A 9,779-nucleotide genomic window follows, 5' to 3' on the forward strand; every position below is an offset into this window, starting at 1 on the left:
AATAGTGACCAAGATCTTTAGTTTGACTCTTTCCAGACTCTAGTGCTACTTTGAGGCGGAAGGAAGTCCAGAACATTGGACATTGCAATTCTCTGGCTAACTCCAACTCCCCACTCTTTGTCTCTTGAACGTGGACAGTACCTCAGAGAGACAAATGTTGTCACCAATCCTCTGTAGGCAGAGGCAGGTGTGGCTGTGGTCAGCCAGGGGCTTGTGTTTTCCAGTTTGGTGGCCTGTGTTTTGGCCATGCTCTCAGAAGCATGGTCCATCTGGAGCTCCTTCCTTAACTCTCCCTCTTCCCCTCCGGTCCGGAGAGGCTGGGAACCTCAGGCCTGAGGATGCTGAGCAGGAAAGCAGAGGCAGAGGATTGGGTGTTTTGCCAGGGCTCCCCTTCCTGTCTCTCCTTCCAGGGGCTGTTGGGAAGGGCTGTCCATTCCTCCTGTGTGTTCTCCGTCCCACGGCCCTGTCCTCCCCCTGCCTTCAACTGAGGCCAGGGCCAAGGAAGTGAGGCCAAGAGTGCAGCGTGGTCTGGTCTCTGGTGCAGGTGATTTTAGCATCTCTCATTTGACGACAGCCAAGGTCGGCAAGAAATAGAATGTAGGGTTCAAGCTCTTGGAGCAGGGACTGCTAGCGCACCTTCAAGAAGAAAAATGACCAGCCACGCAGGGAGTTGCATCTGAATGAAGACTCAGGATCCTGTTCTGCACCAGCTACTCCTTGGGGCAAAATTCTCTTGCACTTGCATTTATATATATAAAATCTCCATCGCATTGGGAACATCTCTTTTCTTTCGTCTCTTCCTCTTGGCTCTCACCCTCCCGCCCTCCCCACCACACCTGCAGGGCCAGCTGGAGCCTGAAGCATTTCCCACATGTGCACGTTCAATGTCCTTTCGGCCAAAAAGAGTCAGTCATGCTGATGGTGGCGGTGCGTGCTGACATCATGGGCATCTCAGCAAAGGATGGATGGGCAGGGCAGGGCAGGGGAGGGGAGTTCTGGCAGGGCCCTCGTGCTAGGTGGTGGCCGGGGCTGTCCAGCTCTGCCCTTGCATCCAGGATGCCCCCCTCCTCACCCTCCACCTCCATCCATCCCAGTCCTGCTGCTCTCTTGTCCTCTTGAGTGTTGCTCACCTTTTATCTCTGCACCCCTGCCACCACACCCTTGGCCTGGGGGGCCCCCCCACCCCTGATGTCTGCAAAGCCTTGCCCCAGCTCTGGCAGACTGCTCTCTTGCTCCTTCACTCCATCCCAGGCCAAGGCCAGAGTGTGTTTTCTACACTTCAGTGTGGCCCAGCAAACCCGGGCTTGGAGGCCTCCAAGGGTTCTTCCCACGGTCCTCATGATGATGTCCAAGTGGCTCAGTGCCGCCTTTCTGCCAGGATTTGGCCTCAGCTACACCTCTCCATCTCTTGCCCCCTCCACTCCACTCACTGGCTTCCTGCTTTTTCCCGTTGGAGCCTTGCCTCTGGATCTCTTTCTGAGACCCTCCCTCTACCAGGCAGACCCCTGCTTCCCAGCGTGTGTGCTGTGTGAACGTGTGATGGCCTATGTACATGCACGCACGTTTGTGCATACACATACTCTCCAACACCTGTGCATGGTTTGCCTCCCTTACGGGACTACAATTTTCAGGATCTCCAGATGGACCCCCAGCCCCTTAGCCACCACCATCCCACCTTATACAAAACACACCCATTTGGTTTAGGTGTCCCTTGATCTCTCTGGGTTATTTTATTTTTTTGCTGCTGTTGGCCACTTCTTCCTTCTTGGAAACTCTCATCTGTAATGCTTGCCATTGTGATTGCCCCCCTAACATCTATTCTTTCTCGTTTTGGTAATACGGTAATTACCCTGTTTTTTTAAATATTTTTTTAAATTTAATTTATTTTTTAAAAAGATTTTATTTATTTATCTATGAGACACACACACACACACACACACACACAGAGAGAGAGAGAGAGAGAGGCAGAGACACAGGCAGAGGGAGAAGCAGGCTCCATGCAGGGAGCCCGATGTGGGACCCCATCTGGGGACTCCAGGATCATGCCTTGAGCAGAAGGCAGGCACTTAACCCTGAGCCACCCAGGTGTCCCTAAAAAAATTTTTTTTAAGTAATCTCTATACCCATTGTGGGGCTTGAACTTACAACCCTGATATCAAGAATCACATGCTCTACTGACTGAGCCAGCCAGGAGCCCCAACTCAGTTTTTTATTTAAGGAATCTACTCTTCTGTCTAGGTGTTTTGTGGAAAATCAGGTCTGTCCTGTGCTCTGAGTCTGGGGAAAATGATTTTGGCATAAGCTGGTCAGAGCCACAGAAATTGGTTCAGGAGTGGGGATGTGACCAAATTCAAGTCAATAATCAATGAACTTGGGAAAATTTTGTTGGTTGTTTCTGGGTAAGAAGTTTCCTTGCTCTTTTGGGAGATCTTCGAGTGTGTTGGTCTCTTTGCCCTGGACTTGGAAGGGACAGTATGAAACCTAGGAGTCTGGGTAGCATGCATTGGAAGAGAGCTAATTTTGCAGTAGAGCCCACAGGCTGAAAGACGCTGGATCCTTGAAGTCTGTTGAGCAGCTGAATACAATGGAACTTGAAGCCACTATACATGTACATTTTCTTTTTTAAGATTTACTTATTTATTTATTTATTTTTATTTATTTATTTATTTATTTATTTATTTTTTATTTTTTATTTTTTTTACTTATTTATTTTAGATGAGAGAGAGTGAGCACAAGCAGGAGGGACAGAAGGAGAGGGAGAGAGAATCCCAAGCAGACTCCATGCTGAGTGTGGAGCCTGACACAAGGCTTGATCTCATGGCCCTGAGATTACAACGTGAGTGGAAACGAAGAGTCTGATGCTCAACCAACTGGGTCACCCAGGTGCCACGATGTGTACCTTTAAATTGCTTTTATTATTAGGCCAGTTTGAATTGGCTTTTTTGGTTGCCTTCAGAAAAGTCATAACACATTCATCTTTTCCCCCTGATTTTAATTAGGCTTCTCTTCCTTTTCCTATTATATGATGTTGTTCCTGGGGATTTTATCCTTGTTATCCTTTATAAACTGGATGACCTCAGTTACAGGTATGACTGCCTTTGCCCTTGTCTTCCGAACCTCTCACACCTGAAGTCCTGGCAGGACTATCTAACAGGTTCCAGAATTTCTTACTTGTCCCACAAATATTTCAAACTCAACAGGTTCACCACAGAGCTTTTCATCATTCCCCACAATCCTGTTCCTCATCTGCCTTTCTTACCTTTGTTAACAGCTCAACTATCTCCCTGCTGCCCAAGCCAGAAGCTAGGGATCATCTCCCTTCTCGCATACCCTCACATCTGCTCAGTCACAGCGTCCTGTCCATTCTCCCTCCTGAGGTCCAACCAGCCTGGCCCATCCATCCTATCCTCACCTCCATGGCTGTACCCCAGCTGTCCATCACCTCTCTCTAGACCCAGGCAGGGTCCTCCAACTCTGGCCACTGTCTAAAATGTAAGCCCAACCATGTCTGTGCTCTGTCTTCTCCTTTCCCACCTAAGGTCCAGCTTCCAGAACCATCACTGTTCTAGATGTTTCTATCTTCTGGAAGGTTCTGGGTCTCCTGGCCCTTTGTCCCTGGCTCTTCCTCTGTCTAGCTCTCACCCTCCCCACTCTCCTTTCCTGATCTTCAGGCTTAGGTCCCTCTGCCTGTTCGCTTCCGTGTCCAGGAAACTTCCATGGGACCCCTCTTCCAGCCTGGTCACGCTGGCCAGCTTTGGGGCTGTAAGCTCCTTGAGGTCTAGGACATGGACTCCCAGCCCTTTCTACAGTGCCTCACACACAACAGATTACTTATGTCCCAATGCCTGCTCTTTATCTCCCACCTCTGGCCATGAGCAAAGTGAAGATGGATGTGTCTAAAGGCCAGCAAGCACTTGGCCTTTAGTAAGGGCTCAGTAGATGTCCAGAAAGTCAAGAAAGGAACCAGTGAATGAGTGAGTGGGCTAGGGACTTGGGCCTTGGAACTTTGCCCAAGGAGCCCCTTGCCTGCAGCGACAGCAGCGCTGTCCTCATTTGTGAGGACAACAGTCCCATTCAGCTCTGAGATAAGCTTCTCCAGTGGCCTCTCCTCCTGAGGGGCACCCTGAGGTTGATTTGTCCCCCATGCTTAGGTCATCACTGGAGACTATTCCAGGCTGGAATAGGAGGAAGAGGGTGGAGGACCCTGGAGGTCAGCCATCTGACAGGTGGCAGCAGGTGTGAAGAGGAATGGAGATGCGTTAGCCTCACCCCCAGGTCTAGGGGGGAATTCTAGGGGCAATTAAGACCACTTTGATCTCCAGAAGTCCCAGGAAAGTCCTTTTTGCTGCTTTTGAGGCAGATACAGAGAAACTTGTAGGCTACTGGGGAATACCAGGCAGGGGAGCAGAGAGTTACATATTTGAGGTGGGTAAGAGAGTCTCTGGTTGCTTTTGCTGCTTTGCCCCCCCACCTCATTCAAGTGCCCCTGCCCTCATTTTACCAGGCCTGGCTCTGGCCACCTCCCTCTTGAGGTCTTCCAGAACCACCAGTACCTGATCCCACCTTCTGGGGGAGGGGAGTCTCCATCCCTCCTTTATTTTTTTTTTAATATTTTATTCATTTATTCATGAGAGACACAGAGAGAGAGAGAGGGGGCAGAGACACAGGCAGAGGGAGAAGCAGTTTCCATGCAGGGAGCCTGATGTGGGACTCAATCCTGGGGCTCCAGGATCATGACCTGAGCCAAAGGCAGATGCTCAGCCTCTGAGCCACCCAGACATCCCTCCATCGCTCCTTTAGGCAGGTCCTGAGTCCTGAGCACTGGAATCTATAAGCTCCAAGATTCTCCAAGCGGGAAGATAGGTCGGGGTGGGGGGTTGGGTAGGGGGGCAGCCTGACACTGATCAGCTGATCCCAGGGCAGCTGCAGCCTGCAAGAGGGCACTGGTTCCGAACTACAAGTTCTGAATTATGATGAACACCACTGAGAATAACAACCACATGATGGGAACTCACTGAGATGCTTAATCCTCTTTCCAGCAGGTCCTCTTAATGAGGTCTCATTCTATGCAATGGGTTGGGATTTCCAGTGAGAGTTGGAGAGCCCCTCCCTCCCTGCAGGTGCCCCCTCCCCCACCCCCTTCTGCAGTAGGAGGACAGCACAGCCGCCTGGCTGGGTGCTGGGAGGAGAGGCTGCAGGGCTGGGCTCTGGCATTCTGCACCAGTACTGTCCTTTATCCCCGCCCACCCACTGTGAATTTGGGTTTCTCCGCTCCTTCAGCGGGGGCCCTGCTCTTTGCACGGGCAGGGAGGGGTGATTCAGGGCCCGGAAAGGTGTTGCAGACAAGCAGAGCGGGGCAAGCCGCACCTGCAGCAGCTCCATCTGCTCCGCAGCCACAGGACGCGGCTTCAGCGACCCCACGGGGCTCTCCCCACTGTGGCTACGTTGCTGCCTCCCTCCTCCTCCTTCCTTCTGCCTTCACCAGGCCCCAAGCACCACCCTTGATCTCCCCAGAAGAAAGCTCACAGAATTACCATTTCCAGGGATCTTTGGATTTTATTAGAGCTCTTTAGAAATGAAATAATATTTATTGGTGGAATCTGACCGATTGTTTGGAGGAGATGAAAAGAGAAGAGGGTCTCTCTCCTTCCTCCCCCACTCCCTCCTGCCTTTTAGGGTTTACTTTGGGAGGGGCCCCGAGCTTAACATTGGGATGCAAAGCAGTCTAAGACCTGGCTCTTACCTTTAAGAAGCCCTGGCTCTCACTCCACGCCAGACTCCCTGCTTTAATAAAGGGCTGGTGTTCCCAGAGGAGAACAAGGCTTCTGCTGGGAATGAGGTTGGCAGTCATTTCCCTGGATCACACGGAGCCTTATGTGGGTTCCCTCTGGGGTGGGCTGGGAAACTGGGGTCCCAGTCCGAGTTTGCTGTGGCTGTAGGCACCCAGCCAACAGCAGCGGTTTCCTTAGTGTTGGTTTTATTAGGGCTCAGGTGAGTGTACAGGATCTGCAGCTGGGGGCCTAGCCCAGGCCTGCTGGATGGACAGAATCATGTTAACTCAGGCCTGATCTTCTAGGGCACTCCCTGTGCCCACCCAGCACTGCTGGGGAGGGACACTCTCTGACGTCCTCCCAGGGACATAATGAGACTCAGAAACTCAGCTCGGTGCTCCAGCCTTGGTGACTTGGAAAAGGCCAGTGGCCTCCAGAACTTTCCCTGAGCTGCTGTGTCTTGTGGTCCACAGCCTGAGTGAGGCCTGTGAAGCTAGTCCTTTCTCAGGGACAACCCTGTCAGCCCTTAGAGCCACATGCGACCCTACCCCATCAAGGGCCTGTCCTGTCCTGCATCTTGTCCCTGAAGAAGCTTGCTCGTCACGATCCCCAGGACCACCTCATTGCAGGGCCCAACACATGATGAAAACACAGGGCCTCTCATTAAAAAATTATGAAGAATCTCAAGATGGCAATAGCAGAGCATTAAACCAGGTGCGGTGCCCTCGTGAGTGCCAAAACTCCAGTCCTGGCTGTCCAATATTTGCTTCTCAAAGGGAGATTTTTGGGTCATCTCAGAAAACAACTCTAAATGAGAAGTCTCAGGCCCTGGTGACAGATGGCAGAGGAGCTGGTCCTGCTCATAGTCCCAAATTGCACCACAGGGACCAGGCACCACCCATTTCTTTGGTTTTTCCTTACACTTGTGTTCTGAGTTTTCATGCCAGGGGACCCGGGAAGGAGGGGGTTACCTATATGTAAGGGGGTGTGGGTGTGTTGGGGGGTGTGTTGGAGAAAGGGGAGCAATCTGACAAAGGAATGGCTGCATAGAATTGGGGTTTGGTTTTCTATGAACCTTTGCCCAACTCTGTTCCTTGGGAGGGGGTCACGGCACTAGGTATAGTCCCTGTTGTTAGGGTGACCTGGGGCTCCGGGTACAGCATCCTGTTTTCCCTGTGCTGGGGTGTGGACCCTTGTCATGCATGCAGCTGCTAGGTAGGGAAGACAAACACTGAAGAGTGCCTGGGAGCTCGTGCTGAGAGCAGAGATGGAGGTTTAATGGGCTTGTTACCAGGCACCTGCTGTGCTGCACGTCCCTCTCCTAAGAAGACAGGACATAGAGATAAATTTCCTGGCAGGGCTGCCTTCCTGGTGGGAAGAGAAATGCCTCAGAGCAGGAAGATGAATTTACAGAACAGGCGGGTCACAGGGTACAGGCAAAGAATCAGTGGCACTGATTCTGGGGGAGAAAAGCATCCCTCCCTGTCAACCATGCAACTTAGCAGTTAATCCAGAAATATTTGCTATAGGCCTCCTGGGTTGACAGTGAGGGGTTGGGGGTTGGGGGAACCCCAGAAAGGTGTTCATTATGTTCCTGCCTCCAATAAGTTCACAGCCTAGTTGGAGACACAACACTGGAGTACCCTCTTTGAGGACTGGGGCTGGGGATTGGGCATCTGGCAGATCCTGGCCTGTGGAAGGTGCTGGAGAAAGGCAGGCTGAATGAATGAATGAATGAATGAATGAATGAAATTGAAAAGTGGCTGCCAACTATAGCAAGGACAATAAGCTCTCCAAAGTTCAGACAATAAGGATTCAGAATGATGTAAGATGACTTCTGCTTGCCTGAAGATGGGAAGCTGCCAGAAGATATGGGACTGGAGCTGTATCTGGATGGATTCAGAATGTTGGGGGCTGGAGAGAGTGGGGATGTCAGACACAGGGCAGAGGTTGAGAGCAGGAGCACTGGAATTAGGATGACATGATTTCCAATCCTGGCTCATCTTTGAACAGCTATATGGCTTTGGGTAAATCACTTAACCTTTCTTTTTAAAAAATTTGCTGAGTCACCAGAAGACATTTTGGACCATCACCAAGTGGCAATTGTAGTCTTAACAGACACTGACTGAAATGCAGTTCTCTTTAGATTTGTCCCTGATGCTCTTGCTCCGCCTCTGCCCCAGGGCCACCAAGTCCTCCCTAAAGCTCAGCCCACCTTTCTGAGCTTTGTTCTTTCATATGTACGATGGTCAGAAATAGTACCTACCTCACCAATTTGCTGCTTAAGGATTGTCCAAAATATCTCACCAAAAACACTTAGGATGCTTGGCATATAATAGAAGCTTAAGAAATGGTGGCAACTTAAAAAAAAAAACTATATTTTATTTAGTTATTAGAATGAGAGAGAGCGAGAGAGAACATGAGCTGCCAGGTGGGGGGCATGAGTGGTGGGGAGGTGGGGAAGGGTAAGTAGACATCAAGAAGACTGGCTGAGCAGGACTCTGGGATTATGATCTGAGCCAAAGGCAGCCCACTGAGCCACTCAGGAGCCCTGACAACTTTATAATATTAACTATGAAGACACAAAGCAGGAAAACACAACATGTTTGAGTGAGAGAGGCAACTACTTCTGTTTCAGGAGAGACAAAAAGGGTTTGTTTAGGGGATAGAAGGCTTTACATCTTACGATGGAGCTAGATTCTGTAGAGTGTTCAATGCCAGGTTCAGAAAACGAGCATTTCTTGGAGTAGAAGAAAACAAAAAAAGTAAGTGGCCTTTTAGAATCTTGGAGAGTTATTCCTTTTGCTCTTGTTGGCTCTACCAGGTCAATCTCACATTGATACTCGCACGCCATGCTCTCTCTGTGAGTATTATACCCTGTCTTCCAATTGTTTTCAGGCTTTTGAATTTTGTCTAAATGTGAAAAGAACCACAAAGTCTTTGGACTGTATCAGCAAAGAGGTTGCTAGAAATTGAAAGGGGGAGGGGACTCCTGGGTGGCTTCGGCTCAGGACGTGATCCCAGGATCCATGATCGAGTCCCACATTGGGCTTCCTGCATGGAGCCTGCTTATCCCTCTGCCTATGTCTCTGCCTCTCTCTCTCTGTGTCTCTCATGAATGAATGAATGAATGAATAAATAAATAAATAAAATCTTAAAAAAAAATTGAAAGGAGAAGCCCTTGGAATCTTGGAATTTAAAAAAATAGTTATTCAGGAATTTGCCTGGTTTCCACCTGTACTAAGACACAAGAAAATGTGCAACGATGTGATGGTCCATTTTGTCTCCTGGTGGGAAGTGACTGGACAGCCCAGTGGAACCCTTTGCCATTTCTCTGGCTCTTGATACATAAACAGGGAAAATGCTTCTTCACAAAGGATCTTCATAATTAGCTTCCTTCCTGGAAGTGACTTGGGAATATACATCAAAATATAAAATGCACAAGTCCTTTGGTACGACATTTCTTCTCTTCCTGGGAATTTATCTCAAGGAATGTCTGTCATAGTCTTGTTTCGAATAGCAAAAACATGAAAACAGCTTAAATATCCATTAACATGCTGTTGGCTAATAAAACTGGGGAGTTATCTCTTCAGTAGAATATTAAGCAGTTATTAAAAATTATGTTGTTCATCAGTGTGTTTGGTTATTGAAAGCTATCTATGATAGAACTTAAAGAAAAAAGCAGGTTTCAGAAGAGTATATTTGGATGATCAAGTTTATACAAATTATATTTGTATTTATATATGCATTAAAACTTAGGAAAGCTATAAACCAACCTATTATAGTGATAATCTTTGGGAAAGGGATTATGAGTAGATGTTTGGTGTTTGCTGTAATATTTCTACATTATATGAATTTGTAGCCATTATTCGTTTTTGTCATAAGAAAAACATTCAGGTTTGAAGAAAAAAAATATTTGTGCCTTTTATAGGGGCTTGAAAGGGGAGAAAATTAGTAAATGTCTTGAAGTAGTTGATTTGAGAGTAAACAATGTCACCAAGCTGCAGT

The sequence above is a fragment of the Canis aureus genome, chromosome 15, assembly GCF_053574225.1.
Source record: "Canis aureus isolate CA01 chromosome 15, VMU_Caureus_v.1.0, whole genome shotgun sequence".
Lineage (NCBI taxonomy): Eukaryota > Metazoa > Chordata > Mammalia > Carnivora > Canidae > Canis > Canis aureus.